This window comes from Heloderma suspectum, chromosome 1 (assembly GCF_057233095.1).
Source record: "Heloderma suspectum isolate Gila_16-S chromosome 1, 16-S_ref, whole genome shotgun sequence".
In the NCBI taxonomy this organism is placed as follows: domain Eukaryota; kingdom Metazoa; phylum Chordata; class Lepidosauria; order Squamata; family Helodermatidae; genus Heloderma; species Heloderma suspectum.
The window spans coordinates 321,053,701-321,068,546 of NC_139458.1; the positions used below are offsets into that span (position 1 = coordinate 321,053,701).

The 14,846-nt window shown below is 42.9% G+C and overlaps 1 protein-coding gene across 1 annotated transcript in view; it reads left to right on the forward strand.

Moving 5' to 3' along the window:
- Positions 1–7,828, forward strand: part of FOXO3 (forkhead box O3) — a 153,755-nt gene extending 145,927 nt beyond the window's left edge. The window contains exon 3 of the mRNA XM_084827236.1: positions 1,892–7,828. The gene's annotated coding sequence lies outside the window, so the exon portion shown is untranslated. The remainder of the gene's footprint in view (positions 1–1,891) is intronic.
- The last annotated feature ends 7,018 nt before the right edge of the window (positions 7,829–14,846 follow it).

The following is a 14,846-nucleotide window of genomic DNA, read 5'->3' on the forward strand; positions in this document are numbered from 1 at the left end:
CAAAACATTTGAACAAGCTCTGTTCACAACCCCGAATGCAAACATGCACGCATTTTCAGGGAGAATGTTCACACATTTCCGTACTTGCAAGCCCGTTCAAAAAATTAATATTTCCATGGTTTGTTGAATGGGGGGGAAGTGTATATTTTGAGTGCATTTTTTTTTAAATGTGCATTTTTCCCATTTGGGGGAAAAAAGATGCTTGCGTTCAGGAAAATGAACAAGACAAACTGAGCTTCAAGGAGGAATTCGGAGAACTTCCACAAGCTCACACATCACATGTTTGCCAATCCCTGGTATGTGTTTCTGCTTGGAGGTCTTCACATAAAGATCACCCCCCCCCCAATATTGAGGAGCTAGTCCCCCCATATTCAGTGAAGCAACCCAGTTCAGTGAACCAAGTCACAGGGTTAGTTCTTGTGCACGTGAACTACTTCTGAGAATTCCTTCCTGCTGTAGTGGCCTTTAAGCACTCACCTGGCTTACAGGTTTGCAATCTCCTTGCTTGCTGATGGCTGGGACAGGCCATGCTTTTTCTAAAGCACATACAGTGGCCACAGTACCAAGGTGGACGGGGATCCTGTACTTTAAGAAAATGAGAAACGTCACACATGCTAACATTCGCTCTTCCATGCTAACATTCGCTCTTCCACTCAACAATTCACAGCACAGGAGCCTTGTCTTCCCCTCTACCATATTTGCACCTTAAATCCAGACTTAGTGGGCTTAGCTTCTCCCAAGCATCCTCGTTTTTTGCCAGACAGCACCCAGAAAAGTAATCAAAACCATCAGTCTTACTCTACCTTTCTGATCCAAGAGAATTACAAATAGGGCCCAGGCAACCAGACGATTTCAGTGGAATTTTGGAGAGTGGGTGCTGGGGATTTATTTGTGCCTCATTCACGAGGTCAGAGTTGCAAGGTATTAAGCATCAAAAGTTCCCTAAATAACTTAACATTCACTGGCTGATATGCTTCTCTGGGCAACTTGCTCCCTGCAGATGAGGTGTGCACAAGTTCTATAGCAGTTGAGTTCACATACTTCATTGCACCGGTTATATTGTGAGGCCCTAAGCCTGGATCAGTGTCAGCACTTGTCCTTACACTGACCATAATGACAGATCTCCCAGGCAGGATTCCTACGAGTCAGCCAAACCCTGCAATGCCAGTGATCTAATACTGAGCTTACAACATATGTCTTGTTCCATCCAATTGCTTGCTCATAAAATATTTGACATAGTCAAGATTCATGGTATGCTAATTTTGACTGCATAAAAACACACAATATTGTTGTGATTCTCCAAACTCCCCTGAATGAAACCCTTCCACGTTGGGATTCAGAGCGGCCGTCACATGTCCACGTTTCCCTTGCAGCTTGTAGCAAGAGTGTGAAAAGCAAAATTGCACACGACTGTGTAATGTCTGAAGCTACATATTAAATGTATCTGTTGTATGCACACCAAAAAACATAATATAGAAAGGGAATGACATTGAGGACATCCATCCATCCATCTCTATGCTTCCCCATAGCCTAAGCTCTCTGGCAGTTCACAGCAATTCACAACATTTCATCTATCTAGTGCCTTACATGTATTTCAGCCACCAGCTGTGCCAGCACAACCCTATAACCTAACATTTAATATTTACCTTTAAAACCAATTTACTTAAGCCCAAATACCCCCCCCCCAGTGAATTATAATTGCAAGAATTACAATTGAATAGGCAGCCTAGGCGGGGGGGGCAGGGGAGACTTGCCTCCTTGCCTTGGGATGACAATTCTTTGTGCCGCCCACAGAGTAGTACACCTTTCAGGTAGAGGTATTTGTAGCTAAAAGTATTCAGAAAGTTTGTGGACATTCACTGACATTGTTTTCTCCTTTTTTCCCTCCCAGGCCCTTCATTCGACACGAGTCCTAAAGAAGAAGAAAAAACCCTTTGCCAAAATCAACTGTCAGCAAGGACAGGGATACCGTTTACAGCTTATAACCTCTGTGAACCCTGCATTATTTTCCTTACAAAATAGAGACTGTTAATGAGCCCCAGAACCTGAGTGATGAACCGCCTTGTCTGGAATTGAACTCATCCTGAAGTATGCAAAATCTTCCTATTATGGGGTGGTCCAGCACCAATTCGAGGATACATTGGTTCAGCCACCATCCTGTTTCAGAACACACTGTGTAGCCTTTATGATCGTTTATTTGTCAGTGGGTATATGGTGTACCAGTATGTTAAAGGGTTGCAGGATATTTTCAGTTGGCTTTTATTTTTCAGGGTTTCCCCCACCCAACCCATCTAAGGTGTAATTTTTCTCTCTCTGAAATGCTTTAATTGTTCCTCATGAATATGGAATGCAGAATAATATATGCACAATGAAAAGCTGAATCCATTTTGTCTTGAAATACCAACAGCACTTGAATATTACAGTCTTTAATAGCACCTACCAACTAATTGGATTTAAGAGGTGGTTTATAAGGGGGTTTAATGTTTGTTTTTGGTTTGGGTTTTTATTTTTTATTTGGGTTGATTAGTTAATTGGTTGGTTCTGATCCAGTCCTTACAACCCCAAAAGTATTTTCCTAAATGTAAGGGTACGTTTTCCTTTTTATTCTTGGCACCAAGAGGGTGGATTTTACCTCACAAAATTAGCCACCACCATTGCTGCATCCTAACCAGTGTTCAAAAGGTGTGAAGAAGAGCATTTCATAGTGTTTCGTGAGTGAGTAGCTGACTTGCCGTCAGTCAGATCCACCCTAGCTTAGTGTGTTAGGATAGCTGTTCTGCCCAAAAAGCTGCAGTGATTTTTATTTGGGGTCTGAAAATTAGTAAGTAAGATGCAGTGTTTGCCACCTTGCCAAACAATTTGTCCATAACCACCTAGAAGGCAATAGCTTGCTTTCAAATTAAAAATAAATAACAAAACAAAAACCTAAAAAGAAAAAATGACTATATTGCATGAAAGCAGAGTTTTATGTATATGCATCACCCAGGACTTGGGTGATTTATTACATTGATAATTATTTTTTACATCCTCTTCTTGATTATTCTTTCCTTCTTGTGATGTATCATTGAGACTGGGAAGAAAGGCTGAGGGAGGGCAGCAAGGAGAGACAGGGAGGGAAAAACCATACAGGTAGCTTTTCATAGGAGCGTAGACTGTAATTGGATAAATTCCACTGAAAAACAAAGTAATTTTTATATATTTTGCTTATATGGGTTTCTTTTGTAAATTTATATAGTAATAATGACTGACAGTTATGGTGCTGTGCAGGTCCTGTTTGACTACCTTTTATTGGTATCTTTTGGGGGGAGTGGGGAAAGAGGGCAGGAGAGAAACAGAGGGAAAACCCAATGGTACGTTAAAAATGTTTTTTTTATGGTATGAAGACACTTTGGCTAGGACAACGTATACAAATTTCTCCAAAGTGATATATGAAAAACATTTTTTGGCGTAAAGACATAATGCATATAAATATATAAATATATTTTATTATGTACAGAAACGGATCAGTATGCATGAATGTTAGTTAGGAGAACAAACTAGCATTTTAACCCAAAGTTTCAGTGCATGAGTTTCCACTGGCACATGAACCATGTACTATGTGGTGTGACTCCCTTCAGCCACCACACATTAGTGCGCGTGCATATGTAAGGCACACACACATACACACATCTGTAGGCCCCATATTGCTCCTTCTTTGCCAACCCTCTGAGGTAATATTGGTGAAATAACAGCTCCTCGTGTGATGGAAGTTGTGTTTTGTACTGTAGCCTCCTCATGATTGTGCTGCGCTATTCTATAGATGAACATGTGAACTCCATCATGCAGTTCATAACTGAATTATGAAAACTCTGTGCTGTCGTGGTTCTAAATAGGTCATAGAATATAAACTTTCCAAATACGTACAATTTTTTATCATTTAAAAAAATAGACTATTTTTTTAATAATTAAGGTGGTATATTTGTCAATGGCAGGGTCATTTATCATATTTGTTTAATCACAGATAACCAATGTGTGTGTTTCTTTGCCACATTGGAAAGGGCTTCCCCGAGAGGAAAACACTATAAAATTGTCATCCGTCCCAGGGGCATAAGAAAGGTGTCAGTTTATTTAGAGAGACTCAGTTATAGGTACCTATTACCAAAGCTAGTTAAGAATTTGTTCACATGCCTTCAGTATATAAGAGTATCTGGTACATCATTAAATGTGAATTTAACCGATGATGATGTTTTGAGGTGTTCGTTGTTTTATTCTCTGATATAGCAATGTATTTGGTGATTGACAATTTATTTTATTTCTAAGTTTCTGTCTTCGCAACAGGAAGTCTGTGCATAAAAAAAAATCTGGTACTCACCGAGCTTTATGGTTTCCTCCTTTGACTTCTTCTGTTGAGTTTCTTTTATCCACTTGAGGTTATAATATTTCAGGGAGCTCATGTAGAGCAGGGGTGGGCAGAAGGTAGATCTCCAGAAGTCTTGGATTTCAACTCCCCAAAGCCCCTGCCAGTATGGTGAATGGTCGAGAATGCTGCAAGTTGAAGCCTAAAACATCTGGAGATCTGTTTTCTGCCCAACCCTGACATAGAGGAACAAGTAGATTCCCCCTTTGGCAAGCTCTAATTTTAGTCTGGTAATTAATTTGCATCAAGCATAAGAAACTACAGGTGCAATCTGGCCAAAGTTAAGCAAGTTTTAAGTCCCATTGATTTCAGTGGGAGAGAGTTAAACCCCTGCCATAGACATCAGTGGGACTTTTCAGGCTGCCATCTGACACATATTTTCTTGGGTGTAAACCCCTACTGAAAATAGTGGGACTTCTGTGTAACTATACATAGGATCAGGCAGTATACCTGCAATCCTAAGCACACCTGCTGGAGATAACATAGTTGCCACTGCCTCCCACCACAGTTGCTCCCATATAATTTCCACGCACATGGTTAGCCTTCCTTATGTATTTATATAAAACCCACATGACAGGCTCCCCAAATGGACAAGCAGCACTTTCGTTTTACACAAGCGTGAAAGGGAGCCCAAACTGCCTGGAAAGGGAAAGGCCATAGCTCAGTAGTAGAGCACATGCTTTGCAAACAGACGGTCCCAAGTTCAATCCAGGTAGAGGGGCTGAGAAAGAATCCTGACTGAAACCCTGGAGAGCCGCTGCCAGTCAGTGTCAACAATTCAGAGCTAGATGGACCAATGACCTGACCCCATATAAAGCAGCTCCCCATCTTCCTGAATCTCTATGCTTTCTTGGGAGAGCTGTGGGGGAGGGGGGAGCATTTCATCCCAGGTATGCGCAAAGGATATTTGAACCAAGGGACCCTTCTGAGTAAACAAGCAGCCTAATTACAAACCGGTTAAGCCAGAACACTGAGACTACCAACAGTTCGGCTCCATTGACTTTGATAGGATAAAATCAGCAAATAGGATCCCCCTCCAACTTAATTAGATTGCAGCGAGGCTGCATTTCTCTGAAAATACTTTGTTTATTTATTTATTTTAAAATTCAGCCACTAAAGGGCTTACTGTCATCACATTGGACGTGATCAAGTGGAATCGTAAGCACTTTGCAGCCTGATTCTATGCATGTTTGCTCAGAAGCAAGTCTCGCTGCTAGTAATGCGCATTCTGTTCTCAGTCACAGGAGTGTTAATCTGAAGGGAGTTTGTGGAAGTCTGTCAGTTGCTCCATTTTTTTTCCTCCTCTGTAGCTGGACCCCAAAGCCTCTCACAACACATAGTTCCAGATATTTGGATTCAGTCCTCAACTGGGAGCCCAGTCAAGAAACTCCTCTTCTGTCTACCTCCCAGCATCTGCAGAAATGTGCTACAGAAAGCACATAAGATACTTAAGCCTGTAACTCCAGCTTACAGGCTTAAGTATCTTATGTGCTTTCTGTGTCATCTTTTACGTGGAGCATGTCCACAGTATCTATAATTATTGTCCAACTTGCTTCCCTGAGTCAGTCCCTATAACTATGGTAATTGACATGGGCCTAAAGGAGTCAAGTGCTAGGTGAAAGTAAGCACCTGGGAAATCCTTAGATATTGGCCCAGTTCAGATTTAACACTAACCCCTGGTTTCGTTACAAGATTGAGCTGTGGTAGCCTCAGGCTCACAGTCTCCACACTCCCCTTTCCTCCATCCACAAGGGGAGAAGTTTGAAAGCTTCCACCTTCCATTTTGAATAAGCCACAGTTTCCTGGCACATTTCTAAACTCAAGAAATTGGTCTATTCTGACTTCAGTTAGTTACCAAACCAGGATCTGAAACCATGATTTGATCCTGGTTTGTTTGACCTAGTCACAGTTAGATGAAACTACAGTTTCCTGAGTTCAGATGTAACAGAAACCAGTAGGCGAGGTTTGTACATTTATATCCCCCTTTTCAAATCAATCTGAAGGTGATTATGAATACAAATAATCAAAAATGAAAGTGGAAACTTTCAGTCTTCTCTCTTTGCACCTGAAAGAGGAGTGGTGAAGAAAGTACAAGCTCAAGAATCACTGCAGCTCATTCTCATAGCACTAAACCACGGTTTATTGTTTTCTGAACCAGGCCTTTGTGCCAAATGGTCTTTCTAAAGTCAAAGTCTGATATAGTTACTGGGATCCTTTGGCACTTAAACTACATTCTTGGAATGCAAACTTCAAAACACTTACCTTGAAGTAGTCCTGAAGTACTTGCGTTGAGTCTGCATAAGTGATTTAAATTTCCAAGCCATCCACCATCCCAACTATCCACCATCCAACATGCAAGGGCTCAGTTCTGAAGATCTTTGAGTACTCCAACCCATTTAAGCTCCATTTAAGCATATGAGATGGCACTCTTGATCTATGTAAATGCTATAATACACGATCATCAATACACGTGAACAGACTCAGTTATTCTAGTGAGTCTACGGGCAACTTTTCAGGCTTGTTGAATTATTTGTGGGATTGTTTTTATAAATTAGGTAAATAGCTCCAGTCACCCTAATTTTTGAATTATGACTCCAATAAAAATTGAAATCATGTCCATTAAATAAGGATTTGCCACAGAAACATAAGCAGTTCCTTTAACTAACTATTGAACAGTTCATAACATTCTGTTTTTAGACCACTTCATATTTCTTCTTTGATTTCATTCTTGCTGAAATAATTTCTCTAATAATGGGTTACCAGGCTACTGCCTATCGTATCACCGTCTTCAAAAACTAAATGTTAGAACACTTATCTCTTGGAAATGACATCATTGCTTGGCAACCAACTTCTATTCACTATTTTCCAAACATTATGTATATCAGAAATACCAGCAAATGTGAAGGGGGACCAGATATAACTTGCTACATGGAGGAGTGGGGAATGTATTGTACATTATGGCTTCACGTGTGAAACTTTTTTTAACCAAAAAAAGTTGCATGAATGGACAAAATATGTATACAGTATCTGTAAAACTGTCTTATCTGGGTTATTTCTTTCACTGTCAAACCACATACTTTGGAAGAATATTCCATTCACTGCCTTAGTGCATGGCCGTCTTTCCGAAGAGGTGCACCATTTTTACTTTTCGTATGAGCTACCTTGCAGTTTCATTTGAAAACTGGCGCTGGTGTAAACTCCAAGGAGGCTTTTGTGAAACCAAATGCTGACATGGGTGAATATACTACCTTACTATATAATGATTGGATGTCAGTTTGAGTTGAGAATCTCCCCCCTTTGCAAATGAAATAGCAGTGCAAAGCTTAACTCCACTTGATGTTAGTAGATATTGCCTTGTGTATTCCATTCTCAATTGTAATCTAGTTTGTAAAAGATATTGTGACGCATGTAAATAAAGCATAATGATCTCTATGCTGCATGTATAGGCTCATTTTTCCTTCATTGGTTTTTCTTCACAGAAGCTAGATGTCTTCTGGGGGGGAAATAATCCTCCATGCATGAGATTCTTCCTGTGGAATTTGAAAAATGCTCGTTATAGATTAGCATTGTTGTGGCTTCCCTTCTGGACAACTAGTGCTGATCTACACAGCCAGACTAGGGCTGTACCACTTCAGGACCATGGAGAGGGGATTACACATTTGAATACTCTCCCATATTAAGCACTTCCTGCATATGTATGGAACATGTCTTAGCTGTTTGCAAGCACATACAGGGAGCGAGGCAATAAAGTAGTCAAGTTGGCAAGCAAATAGTCAAGCGCGCAGGTTTCAGTCCAAGGAGTTTTAAGCTAAGGCAGGAGTGGTCAAAATCAAGGCAGAGGTCAGAACACCGGAAGCCAGTCAGGCAACAAGGATCAGGCAGCGGCCGGAGTAGTCAGGTTCACAAGCAAGAGGTCAAACACAGTCAGATACATTACACAGTCCAGAAGGAGGGTCATTGAGCAGTCCCAAAGGTCAGGAAACAGAGCATCAGACACAGTGCTCAATTCAAGAGGCAAGGTACATACCAGAGGCTGGAAAGACAACGTTGTTCCAACACTGGCTGGGTTTCCAGTGAAGGCTTTTAAGCCCAAAGCCAGCCAGACCCCACCCAAAGCTCACCTGTAGCAATCAGAGTTCCCATCCCAGAGCCTAGCCCTGAGGAGTACCTTTCTTCTGAGGAGACCTCTTCTGGAGGCCAGCACTCCTTCGCACAGGAGCCCTGCTAGCCTGCCTCTTGAGGCGACAGCGCTCCCGGGCATCGGGTGGCTCAGCCTCTGCCTCAGAGGCAGTCCCTCTCTCCTGACAAGGCTGGCCCGGCAGCCACTTCCTCCGAGGGTTCAGGCTCCTGTGGGTCTGGTGGCAGCCCCTGGTCTGGGATATCCTGGAATAGAGGCTTCGGGGGCCTCTAGCTCCTCCTCTGAGGAGGAGGACTCCTCCAGTCTGGGGATGAGAATGTGGAAAGCTTGAGGGTCAGGCAGGAGCCTAACTGTCTCCTTGATACATTCATTTTCTGTGTGCAAGAAGTTTGTTGTTGAAATGTGGAACTATTTCTTTGTTTGCAAGATCCGAATGTGAATGCATCCTGTTTAGCCATTGGGATCTGATGGGCAGAAACATTTCATTCCCCTTCTGTGTAATGGGAGTATCAGAACTCCACCTCACAGAGTGTTATGCAGATGAATGAGATCAGGAAATGTTACCAGTCCTGAGTCTGGCTGATGCAACACCTTGTGTGTGCGCATGCGCTTCCAGATGGCGGGCTCCCAGCACTACCCATCAGAAGTGTTTGTGCACTATTCTGTCTCTTTCTCCTTAATGGATTTTGTGCAGGAAGAAAAAAGATGGAAGAAACAGTGGGAAAACATGGGACAGTCATGAGTGAACCACGACGTCGTCTGGACCCTCATACAATTCCATGAATGAGGTAGGAAAATGGTGTGATAAAAGCATCATCTGGAAATTCTGTGTGTGTGTGTGTGTGTGTGCATGTGTGTGTGTGTGCATATACACACAGTTGCAAAGTGTCAAGAGCTCCTTGGAGGCCTCTCTCAGTCTAATCCAGTAGCCAAGTCCAGACACAGACAAAGGAATTCCTTTCAAAGCTTTATTCTTCTTTTACAACTTAGCAACTATACTGATTGCAACTAGATCTGAGCAGCACAGTACCTATGCCCTACGTTGGAACAGTTGGTCCCCGTTTGAAAGGGAATTACTGGCAGACCCCTGAACTTAAGGACTAGGGAGAGTCCCTCCCCTTTTCCCTTGGATCCTCTGGGCGCAGCCGTTGTTTGTGCGCCAACCTGGCATTACGCCTCCTTTCCGCACCCTCCATCTGGCGCCGCTCTCTGCGTTGGCGTCGCGCATCCACCAAGTCTGCTTCCTGCACTCTGTCACTCCCAGGACTGCTATCTAAGCTAGGAATGCTGGTGGGAGGAATCTCCGTCAGCTGTTGGCCCTGGGAAGGATGAGCGCGCTCCCCTCCCAGGAGCGGCTGCTCTTCCTCAGAATCAGAACTACTCTGGGATTCTATGGGCTCGGTGTCCACCCTGACACAAAGTTGCTTTAGCTTCATTTATTGATGTAGCAGATGAAAACTTGAACTTTGGAATACACACTTCACCCAAGACACCAGATACAGTGCAATACAGGTAAGGCTGTGACTGCACCAATACTCTTACATGCACAGCAATTTATCACTGGCCGTAGGATTGATTCATGTGATCTACGCTGCCCGACAGTAACAGTGTGACTAAGCTGCAGGATCTGTACTGCAGCCTGATGCAACTGCTGGCCTAGAGTTGCAGTTGGCACTGGCTCTGTGCTATCCCACACCGGGCTGCCTCTGATTTCAAAGATGCACGCCTGATTTATTATCACCTTCTGCCCATGCTGCGTTGGACTAGAAGCTACTGAAGGTACTGGCCTAGCCTTAGGCATCAAGGCCTGAAAAGTTTTTCAGCTGAAGGAAAGTTTGCTAAAATAGTAAACAAAAAGCTATTAGAAGGGCAGTATCATTGTTAATGAAATGTTGGAGAAAAATTATTCACATTTAAATTCAATTAACCCAGAACAGTTCAGTTTAGCCTGTTGTGCTAATGGTTTTCCATGTTCACTCAAGCTCCAAAATGCTGGGAAATTACAGCTGTTAAGGGCCATGCCCAGAGGATATAGTATGGTACCGTCTGCTGTGGCTAGTTCCAGTTTCACCACTACCTTGGAGTTGGATGTGTGCCAGTGGCAGAGTGGGGCACCTAAGTCCCAGGTTTGTCTGCTGGAATAGAGGCATGGAGTCTATGCAACTGAAGCTACCATCCCACCTTACAAGGACCCAACTGGCAACCAATACCATCCAAAAAGAATAAGAGCTAAAAGGGACCTTGAAGGTCATCTAGCCTAACCCCCTGCCACAACGCATTTTTCCTTTTAGCTAATTAAGTGAAACAATAGGCAGGATGAAGACTAATGTTATGCTAGTGCCAGCACAACATTGCACATAGAGGTAGTGCCATGTTGTGCAGTCCAGGTTTGGCAATCATTTTCGGTGCTAGGGCCTAGTGATGATGATGACGATGACAATAATGAAGATGAAAATGTCTATGAGGAAAAAGTGGGACAATGCTAAAACAGAAAGAGAAATACAGATCAATGCAATCTCACAAAAGCCATGCCTCATGGTAAGAATGGGTTTGTTCTCACTGCTAAGAAAGTTGTCAGCCTGCACCTTGAATATGTTCTTTGTGAGTGCTCTATGCATAACTTTGGAGGAGGGGAGAGATAAAGTTTCAGCTTTGCAGACACCGTCAGTGGATTAAAAGCTATCTCCACAATAAAGACAAGCAACAACAGTTAGACTTTCCAGCCAAGCCAGATTTAACAGCAGCAGCTGCTGCTGCTGCTGCAAGGACACAATATGGTTTTCTTTAAGAGGCTGTTAAAGATTCCCAAGCCACCACGGGGTCAAAGGCATCTTATTTTTGTGAGGAGGGCAAGAGACAGCTACATTTTAAAATAAAAATCAACTGTTATGGTAACATAAAGCCTTAGTTACCTTCTTGCCTTATGTTCAATATGTTTCTAGTTTTTCATAATGAGGCCTCCTTAACATTATTTTCTTGTGATTTTGAAATTGTGCAGTTGGGCTGCATTGCTTCATACATGTATATGTCACAAGGCCTACCACGCATACCAAAACCTGAGGACTTTGGGCATGGTAAACATCCATGTGAATTCACCTTTATTTATTTCATTTTATTTCTATACCGCCCAATAGCCAAACCTCTCAACAAGATAACAGAAGCTGGCTTGCACAAACAAGCGATCATGCAAACAGTCTACTCGTGTGAGCTGTCATAGTGTAACATTAGAGCCCCAGACTCGGGTGAGATCAGGCAGTGTAGCGGGATGGCATCTTTAGCCAGCTGCCAGCATACCGCCAGCACCCCAGCAGGGCCCACCTGGGAACCCTTTACGTTTCTTTACTGCCAGGCAGCCAAGCACCTGCCATTTTATTTTTCCACAATGCCCCAGAGATGCACTATGTCAGGGATATTGTGGGAAATTAAAATGGACATTGCCTAGTGCTGACCAGAGGAGTGCCATCACCAGGTAAACCTGCTTGGCGGGGGGGAGGTTGGTGTAGGAGGAGCCCAAAACTGGCCTTGATGTCAAGCCAGGCAGGGGCCTGCATGGGACTGCAGTGCAGTTTGCTTTAATTGAAAATGAGCATTCTTATGGTTGGTTCCAATGGCATCCTGCCAGTGGAGGCTGGTGGCTCCAGTGTCGGTAGGGTGGTGAATCCGCTCTGTGTCTCAGTCAGAACCATCTGGAATGCTAAAGGAGCTATCCAAGGTGCTTCACAAAGCACCTTGGATAGCTCCTTTAGAGTTTTGACTGGTTCTGACTGAAACCTGGAGCAGATTTCCACACACCCCGACATCAGAGTCACCAGCCTCCACTGCATCCTGAGCATGCTCTGATTTTCCCTAAAAACTGTTCCCACCAGTAGTCATGTTTGCACAAGGAGTGCAACATCCTGAGATCTACTTCCATAAAAAGAAAAATCTGAACTTGGAAAGTTTCCTTTCCAGTGAAACACCTCGATGCTGACACTGGAGTATATATGAGGTAATATCAATACAAAAGCTATATCCATAGTGACACATACAATGTAGCACTTGAAATTGCCATCACTGCATGAGCATTTGTGTGTGAACTCACTTCACGGGCAACAGCATCTTGGCCTTTCTTCTACCATGAATTAATATACTTCCAACCACTGTAGTAAAGTTTTTACATGCGCACAATCTGATCCTGTGCATATTTACTCAGATGTAATTCCTTCTGAGGTCAATAGGCCTTATTCCCAAAGGCACGTACATAGGATTGTGGTCTGACTCAAACACTTTGTCCAGTTTGCACATGCAATCTGGGTCCCCCCCCCTCGCGTGCACATACACACACACAGTTCCTCCAGTTTACATGTTTAGAAGTGTGAATTGGCCCTCATTTGCCAACTATCAAAAGCAATAATGATGGCGTTGTATTCTGCCTTAGTAGCAGGTCAACAATCACCAAAAGCGGCCCCCCCCCGCCCCGCTTTGTAAAGACGACCTCTGTCAGCTACAGACTTGTTGAAAAATCTGTAGACTGATGAGTCATGAGTTCGCTTGAGGACTTCAACTTTTCAGTCTGAGACTGACAATGCTAATCTTTCGTGCATTTTCGTCACTGCATTTCCTTATTGCCATGTAAGTTGAGACAACATTTGAAGAACAAGCCACAGCCCAGAGTATTTGGATTTTAAGCTGATTTAGTCCTTGCAAATGCCATCAACTTCTTCATCCAAAACAGAAGATGGGCTTTTTAAATAGTTCTATTTTCAGATTACAGCACTTCAAATAAATATATTTTAGACAAGTTTCATTCTTCAACCACAAGCAATTTAAGCCTGCATATTTTAGTATAAGATTATCCTGGTTAGAGCCCAGAAACTAGTTAAACCAGAACACTTGTATTTAAGCGAATTTTATACCCATTTACATCAATGGAACTAATTTGATTTAAATCTGGACATTCCAGCATAATTGGTTTGTGAATCAGGTTGTTACTCATAGATGTCAGTAGGACAAAAGTATTTAAATCCAAGTATTGCAACTCAACTAAGTTTATTAGCTTGGCTGTCCAAGCCAATTTTATAATCATTTGTTTACAACTTAACAAACAAAAACCTCAGATCTGAAAAGTTTCTAGCCCTCTTTATTTTTTAAGAAAATGAAGAATTGTCCCTGTAGTATGTTTACATGAACCAGACAGCAGTGTGTGTGTGTGTGTGTGTGTGTGTGGTGTATGGCCAATGTAATTGCTACAAGTAGTGAAACTAATTCCTTACAGGCTTATTAATGCTGCTTGGCAACCATGGTTACACCCCTAAATTCTATATGCAACATAGATACTTTTGGTTGGATCTTTCTCCATTGGCTTCTTGATCATAGAATCATAGAATGGTAGGGTTGGAAGGGGCCTACAAGGCCATCGGGTCCAAACCCCTGCTCAATGCAGTCCAATTCTGTAGCCAACTGTGGATCCACCGGATCGTTGTTTCATCTAGCCCACTTTGAGCTAGTTTGCTCATCAGGATATCATGGGGCACTTTGTCAAAAGCTTTGCTGAAGTCGAGGTATATGATGTCTACAGCATTCCCACGGTCCACAAAGGAGGTTACTTGATCAAAAAATGAGATCAGATTCGTCTGGCAGGACTTGTTTTTGACAAATCCATGTTGGCTTCGAGTAATCACTGCATTGTTTCCAAGGTGCTTATGGACTGACTGCTTTATCATCTGCTCCAGAATTTTCCCAGGGATTGATGTCAGACTGACTGGTCTGTAGTTCCTGGGTTCCTCCTTTTTACCCTTTTTGAAAATAGGGACAACATTAGCCCTCCAGTCATCTGGCACTTCCCCCGTCCTCCATGATTTCTCAAAGAGAATAGACAGCGGTTCTGACAGTTCTTCTGCCCGTTCCTTTATTACTCTAGGGTGCAGTTCATCTGGCCCTGGAGATTTGAACTCATTCAAAGTAATTAGGTGTTCCTTGACCATATGCCTATCGATCCCAAGCGGCAATCCTGCCCCTTCAGCCCTAGCACAGGAGTCACTAGGCACCACCTACACTGCCATTACATTGGTCATAACAATCCCATGCACTTCCAACAGAAAGCACAATGGCACCAGTAAAGAGAGAATATAGCAACACTGACAGATACTACCTCAGCATCCACAGCAACTCCATCTCCAACTAACAATCAAAATGTGGCACATAACAATGCACCCACATTGCTTGTGCATGCCCAGAACGTAGCACTCTAAATACGGCAACAATAGCACACGCCCATGACATCAAGGAAGTCAGGGCACACCCTTGTGATAAAGAATATGCAAATGCTGCTGT